Consider the following 19,236-nt stretch of genomic DNA (forward strand, 5'->3'; position numbering starts at 1 on the left):
CTGGACTTGTCTCTGCTTGATTCCTGCAGCTTTCTTTGGCACACATCCTAAGCAACTGGAAATTCTTAATGTTGGGGGTCTCCAAAGCAGCTTTGTCTTCCTTCTCATACCTTCATGCACCATCCTCTCAGGGGAAGCCTGCAGGGACTTTGACTCTGCTGTACTGTGCCTGGCCTCCCTGGTCTGCCTCTGAAATCTTGGTGGAAGCTTCCATGACCCCTAAGTCCAGCATCCTAAATTTCTGCCAAACCAGCACCATGTTGTTGATGCCAAGGTCTGCCACCATCTTGAGCAGTTTATGGTCCCTTACCCCTAGGGACCATGGCAACAACATCCTAGAAGTGTCTGGGCAGCTGAATATGTGAAACAACTTCCCAAGTCCCTGTTTGCAAGCATAGCGCTCCATTGCTTGCTGCTTAAAGGAACTTTTAGTTTTATCCCCTTGAGTCTGAGTTGGGTGTGGTCTTGCCAATTCCTGAGATGCCATCTATCCATCTTTACTATTAGTTCTAATTATTTAGTGGTTCTTTAGTGACTGTGATGTCTTTAATAACCACATCTCCTTAGCCCCAGTTTTACTTGCAGTTTTCTGTCCAGACCACATATTTTTCAATTTTTTCTTGTTTGCTTTCTACTCCTGATTATTACAATAAACTTGTCTCAAAGTCTCCAGCAATACCTATGCCACCCCCTGAAGGTTGTGCTACCTTGAAATTCCTCTGCCAGATTAGTCTGTCATCTTTAAACTGAGCCTCACACAGAGTCTCAGGAAATGGGTAAAATTTAGACAACTTCTTAACACGAATGCAACACTAACGGCCTTTAGTTCAATTTCCAATGGAGTTCTCAGTTTCCTCTGAAACTTCATAAATACAGTTTTTACTGTCCAAAATTCTATCAGAATTCTGGTCTTTTGAGCTCCCACCTGAATCACCCATTAAGTTCTGCTCACAACAATCTAACATTTTTCTAGCTTGCATCTCTAAATTTTTCAAAAATTTCCTCACAAATTCCAAAAAGCTCCAAAATCTTCTAAGCTTCATGGTTAGGTTAGTCAAAGCAGCAACACTGCTTCTCAGAATCAATTTCTGTTTTAGTCACCTTTTTTTTTTCTGCTATGACCAAAAGACCTGTCAAAAGCAACAAAAAAGAGGAAGCATTTATTTTGGGGCTCATGGTTTCAGAGGTCTCAGTCTGTAGGTGGCTGGCTTCATGTTCAGAGCATCATGGCAGAAAGGAGCAAAGCAGCTCAGGACATGGCAATCAAGAGGAGGGAGGGGAAGAGAGAGAGAAAAAGGTAAGGAGAGAGAGAGAAAGAGAGCTAGCAAGTGCAAGGGGTGGGGGTATATTATGCACTTCACTCACCAAGAGCAAAATATATACCCCAAAGACAGCTCCCAATGACCCATATCCCCTAGCCACACCCTATCTGCCTAGAGTTACCAGCTAGTTAATCGCTGTCAGGGAACTAAAGCACTGCTTAGTTTAAGGCTCATAGAACCAAATCATTTCATCTCTAAACTTCCTTGCATTGTCTCATACATGAATGTTGTGGGTACATCTCATAATCTAGGCTATAACAAAAGGTTGACTTCCTCTGATTTCTACTTTAAGAGAATTTCTAACTTTTAAGTTTAGAGAAATATCCACTGAAAAGCAAATTATTTCCCACAACGTGACTTTGAGCTGTTAATGTCCCTCTAAACAAGTAGAGCAATTCTTTTCCATTCTTATTATGAAGTAGATTACAGAGGGGAAAAGGGTATATTGTCAGGGAGGGGAGAGTATTTGTGTCTGTTTTTGTGATGCATGTCTTCTAATTTTTTCTTTCCTCATGAAATGGTGCAAGATCTTCAATTCAGAGTTATAATAATAGGGAAGTTCATGAAATTGGAAAGGGGGTCTCTGGAAACAGGGGAAAAAGCAACTTTTGAATTGGTATGGGAAGCCAGGATCCCAGAAACAATAGCAGCAGCAAAACTAATGTGAAATGAAGAACCTACCAAAGGAGAAGGTGGGTAGAGGGTCCAAATCCAGGACCACTTAACTAGAGACAAATGGAGATTTTATCTTGTAGTTATCTGTTATGATATTTTATTATGAACACATGAGAATGATGAGCTCTCCTCTCCAACATAAAAATTAGTTTCATTTGATTTTAAGTGTCCTTTATTCATGAATAGCAACTGTTCTGGCTATGTATTTCTACCTCTTCAGAACTAGTATTTGAGGGAGGGACATTGAAGAAGCATTCAATTTTTATTCCATGTGATTAAGGGTCTTTATTTATTTTCTATTAATGAAGGGATATTTTATGCAAGAGCGGATGGGATGCTCAGGGGAGAACTAACAACCTTTTGTGAAATTTGATCCATGCCTTGAAATCAGGCCAAAGGAAGCACTGCACATTGTCTACACCAAGGTGCTCAAAATGTACAGGACATTAGAACAGTAAAGAGATCACAGTGATAACTAATGACCTTCATCATTTACACAGAAGCACAAATGACCAATATGGATCTCCTTTCTCAAAAAAAGGGCAGATAATGTTTGTCCCTGTGTTAGTCAACTTTTTCTTACTACGATACCAGTACCTGACAAGGACAATTTAGAGGAAGAAAACTTTCTTTTGGCTCAAGGTTCCAGAGGTTCAGTCCATGGTGTTGTACTCTATTGGTCTGGGCCAAAGGTAAGGCAGAACATCATGGAGGAGGGGCACGGTAGAAAAGAACTGTTCCACTAATGGTGACCAGGAAGCAGCTATTATGACTGAAAAAGTGTCATAAGGAAGATGAATCTTTCCACCACATGCTCCAGTGATCTAACTCCTCCAGACAAATACCACCTGCCCACAGTTACTATCTAGTTAGTCTATTCAAACTAGGATGGACTGATTAGGTCACAGCTCAAGTAATCTAATCATTTCACATCTGAGTATTCCTGCATTAACACAAGAGTTTTAGGGGACACCTCATATCCAAACAATAACAGATTTTATAAATTTGCGAGATCAAATAAGACCCTTAGGCTGTAATTTGAATGAGAACAATGGGAGTTGGTGTCTGATATAGCACCTTAAATTGAGTCAACACCTGAATTTGGATGGGGAGCAAAGTGGAAAAAAATAAAAATTACAAATGCCTTACTACTCAAAGTTTGGCTTATCAACTGGTTAAAGTTGTATTTTCATATAATCAAGTCTGTAAACTTTTCTGAGTCTATCATTTTGGGAAAAAAAATGTTACTTTGAAGCAAATTGTTTTCTATTTTTTTTTCCCAATAGTTGTTTCCGGGAATTAGATTTTTGTAACCATGGTACACTTTCCTCCTATGGTGAATCATTTGAACACGCAACTACACAAGGGGTTCTGCCTTAGACTCATGAGTTCTGATTGGTGTTGGCAGCTGTGTATTTTAAGGGAGCAGATCAATACCTATAGACTAACTGGCTTAGCTGAAATTACTGTTAACTGCCAACTTTGTCTTCTTTAAGAAAAAAAAAAAAAGGATTTTCTTCCCAACAAAGACTCTTTATAAAAGTAATAAGGTAATGGCATGAAGTGTGCTTACCATGCTGTAATCACACCCCGGGGGGAATGAGAGGTGCGCCACTGCACCTTTTGCTTTGTAATGACCCAGGGGTGTGATTATCATATGACAGCCACACTCCCTGTCATGCCTTATTGCTTATATATTCCACATGTCATAATGAATCCTGAAGCACTTTCTAGGTCTCATAGCAAAGGCAATGACTTTGAAGTACAGGAAGTTGCCAGATTTTCCAGGTACACATAGATTAACACTGTATACATTAGGGGCAATCATGAATGACTATTTTTAAGTGCCAACCAAGACACACTTATTGGGGAACTTTTTTCTTGGTTAAAAATCTTTCTTTGGCTAACTTTTAACTTTTTTAATCCTCTGTTCTAATTTTGATGACTGTTAAATTATTCTGTTTCTGTACAGTACATTATACTCCTCCAAAACCATCTGGGAAATAACATCGATGACATAATTATCTTGCAGTTATCTGATGTGATGTTTTACTACAAAAATTGGAGAATGATGAGTTCTCCAACACAAAAATTAGTTTCATTTTATTTTAAATGCCCATTATTTATGAATACTGACCATTGTGGCTACAGATTTCTACATCTTCAGGTGTAATATTTGAGGGAGGGACATTGAGAAAACATTCAAATTTATTCCATGTGAATTAGGGTCTTAGATTTTTTTTTTTCCTCAGATGTTAGAGTTGCTACATTAGCTCTAGTTATAGTGTTGATTTTATGTTATTTGGATGTAGCAATTTAGCTTTGAGATTCTTCATTGCAACTGTTAATATATTCAAATTAAAATGTGTAGGGTTAATAGTAGACCTATAGGGAAGGAGAGAGATCAAGAATAAGAGATTTCTGAATCTAGCATGAAGTTTTAATATAATAAGACAACAAGGCAATAAACTAAGCAGTTATTTTTGATGCAACTTGCATGATTATCATACCACAGAATGAATCTGCACCTCAGGGAGAGGTTTCTAAGTAATTTTGCAATCTTCAAAATGTACAGAGCAGACAACACTTAAGTCCTACTGGCTCTTGCAGAGAAAAATCTGCAGTGCTCTCTTTATCCTGTCATTGTAACCCAGGTGATGAAGATGGTGGCCTTTCACGCTGATGAGTTGATTCAATGTCAGTGTCAACCTCAGGATCAACCATGTTAACCTTAGGTCATTTCAAGGAAAACTGTGTGCCCAAAGTGACGATTATTTAGCTGCCTACTGCATAAGTGGAGATTCTTCTGATTACCATAAAGGTCAAATATGCACACTCTGACTGGTGGTAATGAGTAGTTTTAAAGATGTTTTAGCCTTTTCTTAATCTTGCATTGTCACCAAGGCTTCTATTGTTATGCACCAAGGAATGTGCTTCTAATTGTACCATTTGCCCTTATTGTAGCTTGTACATAGAGCCAGTAGTGTGATGTTACTTATGTAACCACCCACTACATGTCCTAATAATTATTAGCTTTCAATAAAATGTATAATAAGGTAACTAGAGTCTGGAAAAACCCAAGGTTCTTAAAAGTTGAAAGCAATATTTAAGAAGCTTGTGTATCAAGTTCTGATAAGAGTGGAGAACAAAATAGGGTATAAAAATAGTTTTTAAGGTATGATTTTTTTTTTTAAATTAAGAGGTACCTTAGGAGACTCCAAATACTAGACATGTGTGTATGTGTGAATGCAGAAGTATTTGTACATATATATTCCCATATATGTAAAATATACTTGTATATGTGTTTATGTTGTGTTTACATTTTTTATTATTTAAAATTCACCTTAGAAAGAAGCCTTCATCAATTGATTCATTCAAAGATTAATATTAGTAATAAATTTTCTTATGAACAAAGAAATCAACAGAAATTGCACATAGAAATTTATCTAGAAGAGACTTGATAGCAGCATTTAACATTCATAAGAAATATGCAGTGTGGTGCCACATTTAAAAGATTCTAGAAATTGATTCTTTAGGTATTTTCAAAGAACCCAATTTTAAAATTGACAAGTTCAAAGAGTTAAAAATGTCATTATACACACAAAAAGTGAAATAAATATGCAAAATACTACTTAAAATATAAATCCCAACCCAAATCTGGTGCTTCTCAATAAATTAAATAAGAGTGAAACAATTCCAATTTTTTCTTTGTATTTCAATGACTGCTTGGATTTTAATAAGGACACTGACTAACCTTCTTGATATTCTCTATTTTAATAGCTGTCAAACCTTTCAGAATTCACTGTAGGTGAGTAAATACAATAGAAAAACTAAAAGTAGCTGGAGAAAATACAAATTGGATTGCAAGATAAGTTAGATTGAAAACATAAAAATGTAGGTTAGTGTTTGAAGTTTTCATGTTTTTAGTTATATCAAAATTTTAAAGATGATGAAAATGTGTCAATATAAGTATATAAGAAAAACGGATTCCATATAAGCATGAGGTATAAAAGTAGATTTACTTTGGATTTTTAGACTTATTTCCCTAAATTATGAAAAGTTGTTATGCTGACACTAGTGTTAGAGTGACTCCAATGCAAGGTAGTAAAATTTAAACTTTGGTACAATTTGGAAAAGTTTAAGCCTTTTAATACGATTTGACCTTGTTGAAATCCTTTAAAAATGAACAGAATTATTTTATTATGAAAATGGGTAGTACATACGTTCATAAATTAATGATTATAAATTGAATTTATCAAGTACTTAAAATATAGTAAATGTTAATCCTCTCATAATTCTTGCTGTATCTAATGCATGAATCTATGACTTCCTTTGGATATATATCTAAGTGTGTGTGTGTGTGTGTGTGTGTGTGAGAGAGAGAGAGAGAGAATCTACATGATACCAAAAGTCTAGGTTAAAAGTGAGCATATTTGTTCTATACATTATTACTAAAACCACCTAGGACCAAGTTTACATTTGTGCCCAAGATATGTTCATAAATCTTATTTGCACTTACAGGAATTCCAGTCACACTTGAAATCTAAATTTCCTGATTTCCCGAAGGAAATAGCAAATGGTAAAAGTCAGGGTTTTATTTTAGAAAATTATATTGTTTTATAATTCTTCAAAATATTTTTTAAAATTTGGGGATGGAGAAAAAACAAAAAATTAGAAAATATAATGAGATTTTAATTATGAATTAGATGATTTTTTCTTCTTTTAGTAATTAGTTTAGAAATTATGAGGCAGTACATGTAGGCTTACTAAATCTAGGAATGTAGCTGTCTTCAAATTGCCTGTTATTCCTCTCAAATGAGCAGATAAGGTGTATCATAGTTGGTATCAGAACTCTTTCTAGGGTATTTATTGAAGAATGTTGATTCTTGTACCTTTTTATGTTTTAACTTTATAATTGTCTACTTGAAATCCTTTTCCTAAGCTTTACTCTATAATTCATTGATGTCATTGTGTGTCTGTGTGTGTCCATGTGATTTTAAAAAACCAAAGAATATAAATTAATAAGACCTATAGACAAATGTAATAGAAGTTTTTAAATATAAAATGGAGTAAGTTTTAACTAGCTTTCATACATTAGGAAATATGTACATTTTTTTACACTTTCCCCTTTGTTTTCCAAAGGCTGTGTTTTTGTTGTACAAGGTTAAATTTCACATATAGAGTATGTCTTTATCTCGGTAGTATACTGAAGTTTCTTGTCCTAAACCATAGGAATGATTGTTAAATGTTCAGAAATTTTGGAAGTCAATTTCTTAAATATGTCATTGTTAAAAATTAACATGAACTCATGATTAAGTAAACTAAAACCAAGAGTAACAGATACTCAAAAGTGATCACATTCTAATTACCTTACTATATGTTACTATTATCTGTACTTTTGAGGTGATTGACCTCTCTTGTATCTGTATGGTGGAAGTATTTTATCATAATGTACTACTGCATCTTTCTGTTCTGTTTTCAGTGAACTTATTTTATAGTCTGAAATCAGTAATGGTAGAGTACTCAGCTGTTGAAAATTGCTAATCTTGTTTAATTGTTTTGTGACTTGTCCAGATTTTAGAAGATGCTGTAGAAAAATTTAATAATGCATATAAAATTTAAGAGATTTCAAATTTGTGACTGTTGCATTGTGAATAGCCCCCAAATTTAAAGAGTTGTTATTCTAGTATTCAAAAAACCATTATTCAATAGTTGTTTGCATTATTGATGAATGGATGGAGTTCTGAATTGATGGATAAATACATGTTCACCTTTGCCTCATTTACTAATGTAAATGAAACCATCAACCAGCATTCAAGTTGGAGCTAAAGGCATTCAACTGCAACCATGGGTTGACGGAACATAATAGTTTGGAAAATCAAAAACATTCTCTGAACATCAATTGGCTGCACTGATTTTACACACACAAAAAAGAATATTTTTATTTGTCAATTATGTTCTATACATCCTTTTATCAGTAAAATGACAAACAAGTATCTATACATACTTTTATTTTCCTGAAAGACATATGTAAGAGAGATACAGAGAAATACTAACTTAGCAATAAAGTTGCTAAGTTAGTATTCTGTTTTAGAGGATCACCAATTATTAGAAAGTTCTCATATGTAATAGAAATCAACATGTACGTTAAAAAATTTAGTTGATTGAAATACTTGATCTTTGGGACTTCCATTAAATAAGTCATGTTTAAATTGTAGCCGTTAAACTCTTTTTCTCTGAGGTTCCTACAACTTTCTCCTCTGGGACAAAAAGGTTTAATTCCTTCAGAATAGTTCTAATTCCTCTTTCTCTAGAAAAAAATAATCCTAATTTGTTTTTCATATAGACCTGATTTAATTTTTAAGCTGTTCTTATTGTAAAAAACTCTTTTGCATGTATTTCATTTATTGACAATATGGTTATGTTTTAAAGTAAAAAAAAATAAATATAATGTTTTGATGAGTGAGGATTTAGTTTTTTCTAGGTCATTATATTTCTATTCATCCCATATTTTATTGATTAAATTGATAAGAATTCGGCCCAGTTATACTTTATTTAGTTAATAGCTTCAGGCTTTTGAATATACCAGCTGTCATCAAGGCATAAGAAATCTATCTAGATTTTAATATTTAATGTTTTATCTACACATTTTGAAGTTGATATTTTAAACTTTGTGAAAGAAACCACGTATTAATCCTCTTACTTCCAATAGATCTTCTGTATTGTTATGCTTCAGGAGTAGTATTTGCAAAGTACTTTGAAATTATTACAACTTCTTTCATCGCTCTATCACCTATACCCTTTTGCAGTTTCTGAGGAAACTACATGCAATAAAAAAATGACAATCATTGCTATGCTCTATTGAAAGGCAGTTGTATACAGCCTAGGCTATTGAACTACACAGGGCTATCTCCTCCTCTACAGACCTGCAGATTAAACTTGGGCTCTGCACTCTCATGTTTGCCTGCCTGCATGGAGAAAGGAGAGTGATGACAGTGTTTGGTCTGACTTACATTTCCAGGTGACTACTTGGAGGAAAAAAGGAGCTACCTGGCTCATCTGTACCTACTCTTTTCTTCCATGTAGGGCAGCATCTGTGAGGTGGGCACAGTTGAAGTGTTAACTTAATCAGTTCAAATGAAACAAATGAAGAAGACATCATGTTTGAATAGCACAATCCCCATTCCAGCCTTAAATATAATATAATTATATATAAATCTGAATTATTATACACACACACAGCATTTCAGGGTTGTAAAAATTCAAGCAATATTAAGAAGTGTACAGAAGGAAATGAAGATTGCTTGAATTCCTACTCAAATCAGATGCTGCCATTAATGGTTTGGTAATGACAATTCTCAAACATTTCTTTCATATATACAGAGTCATTACCCCAAATGGGAATACCTCATGCATTTGCTTTTATTCTTGAGTCTCTTTTAAAAGAAGAAGGTATGGCTTGTTTTTTTTTTTTTTTTTCTTTTTAACTTACCTTTCTCTCAATTTCTTCACTCTCTCATCTTTCCTTTCAGTCCTGCGCATTCTTCATCTTTTTCCCCATGGTCATAAAATCCCATATAAATATTTGTATATGTATGGTCCTTCTATCTTCGAAGGAAATTGAACAATATCATGTATTTTCAGTACCTGAGTTCTGAGCAAATTGTGAAAACAAAAGAAGCAGCCGAAGGAGGGGGTGTAATGTAATTTTAAACAAGGTTACGTTGGAGGATATGAAAGCCACAGGTTCTGCTTCCTAAGTGTCAGGGTCATGCTAATTTAACCACCCCCAGTTACTGCCTGGGCTTAGCTGGGGCAAGTCCCCACTTTAGGTAACTGTGGAGGAGGCAATGGCTTGTTCTGAAAGACTTAATGCACAGAAGACTAGCGCTCCATGTGGGCAGGGTCACTGCATGAGGAAAGGGGCAAAAAGGGTGAGCACTGACTTCCAGGGGCCACAGCTGTCCCTGAAGTTTCAGAGCAGAACAACTTTCCTCAAAGTTCCTCACATCCCAGATAAACAAAAGGGACATGTGAATCAAACATGTCCAGTTTATACTTTCCAAGATGTCACTCTACCTCCTTGGGAATTATAATTTGAAATCTTTCAACATGAGAGGAATGTTAAAAACAGTAGACAAGGGTTCCTCTCAACACACGGTTTGGGGGCTCCTTTTTTATTTAAATAAAATCACATTATTATATACTTCCGAATCTCAACTCTTCTTGCTCAATAATACATAAAAAAATCTCTCAGAGAAAAAAGATACAGACCTAAATTTATTTCTTGTGATTGGTTCAGGTTATTCTAAGATGGAAAGATACACCAAAATTATTCAATTCTTCACTTTTTTAATGATCTTTTAGCTATCTATATTTTTTAATCCTTAGGTAGTTCATATGTCTATATGTTTTTCAATACTCCATTTTAATAAAAAGGAATATATATATATATATATATTATATATATATATATATATATATATATATATATATATACATTCTTTCAAGATTATTTATTTTTACATTTAATACTATACTTTATCTTGGATAGTGAGAACTATAAACAATAAACTCTATTACTCCTATAAGTAGCATTTTATTAAACACCTTTGCACATAGGTATTTAATGTGTGGGCAGCACTTAAGCTATGCTGTGGATAGGTTTCGTGGGGTGAGACTAGTAAATTAAGGGACATGTGCAATTTTGAGAGATATTAATAGGATTTACCATGGGTTGAAACAGTTCATTTTTTCAACAGCAACATATAGCAAATAGATTTACTTTAATACCCCTTAATACCCCTTAGCAGTAAATATTCCCACTCACCTTTCCATATTTGCCAATCTAATGACTGTAGTGTGAGAGCTTCCAGTTATGTGCTGGATTGCTTCATAACTTCAAAAAGGATTCTAATAAAAATTCTCCAGACTAGAGAGGCCTTTGCCGACTGACATATTTGTAGATGTTAACCTCACCCATTATCTTTATCCCCCATGTCTTTATCTTGTATTGTAAATACTGTACCACTTTTCCTCACTGAATATATTTTTATGTGTATGCTGTCTGCTCTACCCGTACCTAAATTTATAAGCTTTATGACAGCATTGACTTGTTCTTTTTGTTTATTAAATACTTGGCACTCAGAATTGAGTAAACAATTAATTTTTTTTTATTTTTCAGTGTATTGGTGAACATTTTTTATTTTTTCAGTGATTGTTTGGCTTTTCTTTCCTTTGAACTGCTTATTTATATTATTTAGCCATATTTGTAGTTGTTTTATCAATTTTGAAGTGTTTTGACATAACATAGGTATTAATATCTTGTTTAAATATTAATACAGTTCTCATTTTTTAAATTTACTTATAGGCATAACATAGGTATTAACAGCTTGTTTAAATGTTAAAAATAGTTTCTGTAATTTTTTTTTACTTTATTTGTAAAATAATTTGCTTTCCCTTTTATAACTTTAATTTTTCTACAGCGGTTGTCTTATATATTCTGAATATCCTATCATGATTAAAATATTCACCAATATATGTATTTTTGAAGTTTTATTTATGTTTACATTTAGGATTTTACCTTATGTAGAATGAGGATAAGTCCAACTTAGTTTTCGTCAAATGGATATCTACTACACCAGCAACAGTTTTTCTTCTTTTATTTCATGTGTAAATTTGAGTTTATTAAATCAATCAGTAGTACTACAACTACAGAAGTAAATACATATTTACAACTTAAAGCTTGGTTCACTTTATTTTTTAAATTGATACATAAAGACATAAAATTGTACATGTTAGTGGGGTACTTTATAACGCTCAATGCATGTATATATTTTGTATTATTCAAATAAAATTTAATGTTCGTAGTAGCTCAAACTTGTATTCTTTCTCTGTTGTTAAAACATTTACAATCCTTTCTTTTAGTTTTCAAAAATGTACAATACATGTAGCTATAATCACCAGACTGCACCAGCAACCTATTTATGTTAATCATTGTTTCCCACCCAATAGAAGCATCATCTTTGCCATCCATTAAATTACTTCCACTCTTGACTTTGTTTCTTAGCTCTCTATACTTCAATTGACCTATTTGTCTATTTCTAGTTTGATTATAATACCTGTATAGATTGTTTTCATGACTGAAAAGTAACCTGCAATTTAATTTTACTTCAAAGTATTTTTTTGGTTATTCTCATGAACTTAATGTTTTGTAAAAACTTTGGTGCTATTTTACCCAGTACAAAACAAAGCATACCACTAATAAGTATTTGTTCAAATTGAAATCATTCATTTGAGGGATATTGTATATTTAGTATGATAGTAAATCATTCAATCTCAAAACTTATGTATGAGTTACCCTTTGTTGCATAAAAAAATATCATCCTAAATGCATTGGTTTAAAATAACAATGAATCACTGTTATCTATATATTTTTATGATTCAGGAATTAGGGAAGGGTTTGACTGGAAGGTTCTGTCTTGAGGATCTTTCAGGAACTTGCAGTCAGATGAGAAGATAATTACAGGGGCCAAGGTTACATAAATGCTTCTTTCCTCACATGTCTGTTTGATGCCTAGGCTGGGAAGGACTACCAATGTAACATTGCAAGATGAGATATATATTGTTGCAGCCATCATTGGAAATGACCATTGCCTACAACATGGTATATCTTTAATTTATACTGTCATTTTTTATAGGCTTTAGCATGATTTAATGATTTCATTTTTATGTGTCCTGCATATTTCATGTTAAATTTAATCTGTAATAATTTGTAATTGTTGTTTCTATTGCAAATGGAATATTTTCCCTTTGATTTCTATCCTCTTCTTGTTAGTATAAAGAAAATCACTGATCTTTGAATATTTGTCTTAATCCAGCCATTTACTACATTTCCTTTTTAAATTCAAGAAGTTTTTAATAGAATCTTCTGGGTTTTCTTAGATATTCAGTAATATTATTAACAAACAAAGGGATAATTTTCCCAAATGAAACTGATTAATTTTTCTCTTTTCTTCTAGGCAGGAGAATCTCTGAAGAAATGTTGAATAATAATGGAGAGCAAGCATTCTATTCTTGTTCCTTATTTTAAAATAAATGGTTATGTATTGTTAAGGAGATTGATGATTGCTATTGCTTTTGCTAAATAATCTTTATCGAATTTAATTAACTTTTTTTCTATTTATATTGTGCTTGAATTGCCTCAAAACACTGGTATCATCCATATTCTGTAAGTTAGACAAAACAGAAGCATCTGGTCCTGATGTGCTTGAAATAATCAACTTTTAAAATCACTTTTTAAAAGTTGAATTTTAAGTCAACTTTTAAAATTCAGTCTTTTCTCTGATACTTTTTCTTATTTTCTACTTTTTTTCTGTATTTCTTCTTACTACTTATATTTTGCAAAGCAATCATCAATTTCCTCCAGATTTCTTTATTTCTAGAGTAATACTTCTTATTTATTTATTCACTGAGTTCATCATTGATTTTTTTTTTTTTTTGGATATCAATTCCACAGGGATTGTGTAATAAAAACACCTTTTCTAGTTGCCTACAAACTCTCCCATGCTTCTTTAACTAATGGCTTTCTGCATTCTCTCTCCTATTAGCCATGACTTACTTCACAATAATTTTGTTATTTCTATCATCCGCTGAATCCTCAGTTCTTATTAATATTGAAGTCAGATGATGTTACTCCTCTCTTAAAGTCATCCAATGGATCTCTATTAACTCTCTGACTTTATGCCCTACTCATTTTTGTTTCTCTTTCTCTGCTTGAGCACAGTAACCTTTCTATGGGTACTCAAACCTGCCAGGCTATTTATTCCTTTTTTTTATTATTAGTTGTTCAAAACATTACATAGCTCTTGACATATCATATTTCATACATTTGATTCAAGTGGGTTATGAACTCCCATTTTTCCCCCATACACAGATTGCAGAATCACATCGGTTATACATCCACTTTTTTACATACTGCCATAGTAGTGTATGTTGTATTCTGCTGCCCTTCCTATCCTCTACTATCCCCCCCTCCCCTTCCCTCCCCTCCCATCTTCTCACTCTACCCCATCTACTGTAGTTCATTTCTCTCCCTTGTTTTTTTCCCTTTCCCCTCACTTCCTCTTATATGTAATTTTGTATAACGATGGGGGTCTCCTTCCATTTCCATGCAATTTCCCTTCTCTCTCCCTTTCCCTCCCACCTCTCATCCCAGTTTAATGTTAATCTTCTTCTCATGCTCTTCCTCCCTGCTCTGTTCTTAGTTGCTCTCCTTATATCAAAGAAGACATTTGGCATTTGTTTTTTAGGGATTGGCTAGCTTCACTTAGCATAATCTGCTCTAGTGCCATCCATTTCCCTGCAAATGCCATGATTTTGTCATTTTTTAGTGCTGAGTAATACTCCATTGTATATAAATGCCACATTTTTTTTTTATCCATTCATCTATTGAAGGGCATCTAGGTTGGTTCCACAGTGTAGCTATTGTGAATTGTGCTGCTATGAACATCGATGTAGAAGTATCCCTATAGTATGCTCTTTTTAGGTCTTTAGGGAATAGTCTGAGAAGGGGAATAGCTGGGTCAAATGGTGGTTCCATTCCCAGCTTTCCAAGGAATCTCTATACTGCTTTCCAAATTGGCCACACCAATTTGCAGTCCCACCAGCAATGTACAAGTGTACCCTTTTCCCCACATCCTCACCAGCACTTGTTGTTGTTTGACTTCATAATGGCTGCCAATCTTACTGGAGTGAGATGGAATCTTAGGGTGGTTTTGATTTGCATTTCTCTGACTGTTAGAGATGGTGAGCATTTTTTAATGTACTTGTTGATTGATTGTATGTCCTCCTCTGAGAAGAGTCTGTTGCTATTTACTCCTTAACTGAGGAACTTCTACCCAGATAAACTCACAGTTTGGCACTTACCTCATTCAAGTCTTAGCTAAAATTGATCTCTTCAAGAATCCTTCCATAATCACCTCACTTAAAACTGTAATCTCTCTCAGGTTTCATGGTTTTATCCCCAAAACATTTGTCATCATACATTAAATTAGAACTTTTCTTCATTTACTTAGTTTGTTTTTAGTTTTGTTTTCTTATATCATTTACCCAGAATATTAAGGGAAATGTAACTAGGTATCTGATGAATAAATACATTATACAGTATGATCATTGATCATTTGCAGTTCCTCCCTATGATCTTTCCAACATGGTGCCTTTGAGTGGCCAGACTTTTTATAAGGCAATTAAATCTTCAAAGCTATGTGAAAGAAGAAGGAAAGAGAGAGAGAGAGAGAGAGAGAGAGAGAGAGAGAGAGAGAGAAGAGAGCAGTGTTATCTTTCATGACCCAATCTCAGAAGCCACTCAGAGTCATCACTACCATCACTAACAATTCTATTGGTCAGGAAATTACAAAGATCTGTGCAGGTTAAAGAAATGAATAGCTTGTACATGAAGAGTAACTATTTCTTAAATTTTTCTTTTATTCTTCAGGAGTTTTACAGTTATATCTGATTTTTGAAGGATGTTTTAGAACATATATCCTATGATTTTTATCTTTTATATAATTATTTTTCAGTTTTTACTTTTATTAATTTAAATGTCTTGCATTTAAGTTATTTTAATAATTTCTTGAGATAAGGTTGTAATAACATCTATCTTTCACCTTTTAAAAAATCTACTTTTTTCCCCTTTGGTCTGGATAGCTTTAAAAATGTACCAACCTTGATAGCTAGTGTTTTTTTTTTAATTTAAAACAATTTAGCTTTTATGTCCTATTTAAGAATATTTTTCTAAGCAGTCAAAATATACCAGTAATGCTTACAATATTTGTTTTTGACTACAATTAATACTGATCAAAAAATGTTGTGAATTTTATTGATTTTGAACAGATAAAAGTTTTTATATTATAACATTACAGTTTCTTACATAATATTTTTTGAAACTATTTCATATACATATTAATATTTTAATATTAAATTTTTATCTATTAATAATATTATCATGCTTTTTTCTATCTTCTTACATTTCATAGATAGTGTATGAAATGACTAACAAATGCCCAGTAAAACAGATATTTTTCAAATGCAATCTGTAGGTATCTACTCTCAAAATAAATTAGATTTTTGTTGCATTTAATGCAAAAAAATATTGCTTTCATATTAGTTCATGTTCACTTTTAAACACAATTCTATTTTTTTCCTTTTGATTGAGAAGTCCCGTAGTACCTTCTCATTTCACTACTCTCATTTGCCTATTATTCCTGAATCTTTGAACATGCTACTTTCTCCTCTCCTATTCTCTGTTCCCCAACCCACTAACATGCCATGAGTCAACATTATCACCTTTGAGTAACTTTTCCTACTACATTTTGTCTAGAAAAATCAAAAACATCAAGATAGGTGTAGTTTTCTCCTATAATTAAATTCCAGATAATCCAATTGAAAAGCTCACATACTAACCCAAAGACCCAGATGTTTATTGATGAAACTTCCATTATCACAGTGTAATTCCACACTCACAACACTTACAGCCAAATGTTGTGGCACTTGGTGATTTCTCTAACATGGAGATGTAGATAGAGAAGAAAAAAAGGAAAGAAAGAAAATCTTCCAGATTACACACACCAAAGATCCCCGTGAGTCCTGGACAGTTGTACAAATTACATGTGCATAGTGTCAGTTGAATAAATAGAAACCTGTTTTCAAGGAGCTAGTATGATTCTCCAGGGCTTTACATAACGAGTACTTTCTGTGGGCTCTTCCTTTGTCTGTATCCTCAGATTGCTCAAAGGAGAGAAGACCTCAGACAGGTACTTTTCCTCAATATCTTGTAGAAACTTCACAGTGATTTCTCCTGTTTCTTTTCTCCCCTAACTTAAATCAATACAGTTCTGATCAGGTGTGCTGGAAAGAGAGTGAGCGTGAAAATAAGCATGAGCCAGTAAAAGAGGGTACACATAGGCCAGAAAGAGCCCTGCCCTCCAGTAGGATGATTAGGTCTATCAGATTAGCAGCTCACTTCTTGAAAGAACAGGAAGATGGGAGACAGTATAGAGAGAGGGCTTGGAAGAATGCCTCTCTTTTCCTTCTTTTAAATCAGTGTCAATTCCTACAATTAGTTTTATATGAATCTTAAGTTTTCTGAACATTTCTAAACATTTAGGATAAAACCAAAGTTGATTCTTTTTTGAAATATTATACTTATTATTATCCCTTATCATATTGAGGTGGTCTTTTATTGATTGGTTGAATTCATCACATATGAATGCATTTTAATAGTTTCTGCTAATTTTTTCAATATTTCTAATTATTTTTGAAATTTTTTTGTATCATCAGAGAGTCAGCTATTCAATAAAATTAAAGTGCCAATCTCTTTTACATCATACAACAGCACATATCAAGTCCAGTGTGTTATTTTGTGTCTGGTGCATAGCAAGTGCTAAATAAATAAATATTAGTAGTAGTAATAATCTTTCTGTGTTATAAACAGAGGTGATGAATTACAAAAAAAAGTGACTTGTGGTACACCACTAGTAAGTTCTATTCAATCTTACAAAATATTAATTAGATTTTTTTGGATATGATAATTCAAATAATTGAGTTTAACTGAATGTGTAAACATGTAGTCCACATGTTTTGCCTTTTGAGGAAGAGGAATATACTAGGAAACATTATGATACATGTCACAAATCAAAATACACAGACTCTTTGGTTCCAGTGGTTTATTTTTTAACTATGTATAAAACATCTATTTTATAATATATCCTAGAAATTTATGAATAATGGAAGTCATAGTCACTAGTTTGTGTAATGTATGTAATGTTTTAAAAATAACTCTGTAATTCCTTATTGGCAAGCCACTTTTTTCTTTTATACCCTGCCCATTGTTAAAGCTAATTCATAAGACTAGAGTCAGGAGAAAGAGGATATTACTAAGGTATAGCCCTTAGTAGAAATTAGAGGAAAGATAATTCTCTCTCTTCAATAGAAGTATGAGGTACAACTATATTTTAAATATTGAGGAATGGAGAAAAGAGAAGCAAGTGGTAAGATATGTATGATCTGACCTCCACACAAAATCTTAACTGAACTGAAGAAGGCTGTATAGGTAGAGGTAAGAATTTAGAATAAAGAGTTTCTTGCCTCTCTTTCTGTTGGAATTAAGAAAGAGTGTGTGCATCAAATAGTAAGAGATGAAACAACATCATTTCGCAGGGAAACAAAGAGAACGTGAGTAAATATTCCCTACCTGCATTGGCTCCCCTGTGATATAGAAAGGATATAGAGGCTCCTGTTCATCCTAAGAGAAAGTCAAACATAACTGGGCAATGAAATGGCAGTAAATAGATATACATATGACCCTCTAGCCAAGCACTGTGGATAGGCTTGCCTGGGCAAAGAGTTAGTCTTGTTTGGGTAATTTAATTTCAGGTGATAGCTGAAGTAGGTTGAATCAGTAACAAGGCTACCAGTTCCCAGTAAAATCAAAACAGAAGAGATGACCAGGCCATGGACTCTTCAATTCCCTGGTGCCTAAAGCTTGGAATTTCCCGTAAACCTGTGCATCACATCTCATTTATATCAGAAGGCAGCACACATCTCATTTATATCAGAAGGCAGCACACATCAGGTCCTAATGGTAAAAGCTACAGGCTGAGCTCGTGACAAGATAAATGGTAGCTGACAGAATTTAGCAAGTCCCCTCTGAAGACAACAGTCTAGCTTGATGGTATGTTATCTTGCTGAAAAATTCCATTTTAAATATCAGAAGTGAAAGATTAACTATTTTCATCCAAATTCTAATGTTGTTCTGAGTAAATGGATGCTTTAGACCAAAGAAGGCAAGTGTCTTCTTGGAAAGGGAAAAGATTCTCATTAGTAAGATTCAAAATAACATCTCTGTTGTATTTATAGAATGGAATCAAAATACTACAAACATCCATTCTATTTATGAAAGGTGCAAAGATTATTAGAGCAAAAAGAGATGTGATAAATGATCTCAACTAGCCTCAGAGATGAGGACTCTGAGATTTCAAAGAACTTTAGGTAACTTGCCCTGGGTTGCACATCAAGGATAGAATCAAGTTAGATAAGAACACATCCCTGCGTCTCATTCTGGTGAGTCCTCTCCTACCCATTATCTCCACAAACTTGAGGACTCCTCACCCTGTACATTTATCCATTCATCTGTAAGTATTGCAAGACACAATGCTTCATTGATTCTTCCTTTTGCAGA

General features: G+C 33.6%; 1 long non-coding RNA gene across 1 annotated transcript; it reads left to right on the plus strand.

Annotated features, from left to right (window-relative positions):
- The first annotated feature begins 1,184 nt into the window (after nt 1-1,184).
- On the plus strand, nt 1,185-13,163 carry LOC124077839 (uncharacterized). Its single transcript, XR_006846740.2, has 3 exons — nt 1,185-1,297; nt 12,578-12,663; nt 13,019-13,163. It is a non-coding gene; the product is annotated as an uncharacterized LOC124077839 (long non-coding RNA).
- Nucleotides 13,164-19,236: the final 6,073 nt, after the last annotated feature.

This window comes from Marmota monax, unplaced genomic scaffold, assembly GCF_021218885.2.
Source record: "Marmota monax isolate L192 unplaced genomic scaffold, Marmota_monax_Labrador192_F-V1.1 WCK01_AAM20220418_F8-fsc00027, whole genome shotgun sequence".
Taxonomy (NCBI): domain Eukaryota; kingdom Metazoa; phylum Chordata; class Mammalia; order Rodentia; family Sciuridae; genus Marmota; species Marmota monax.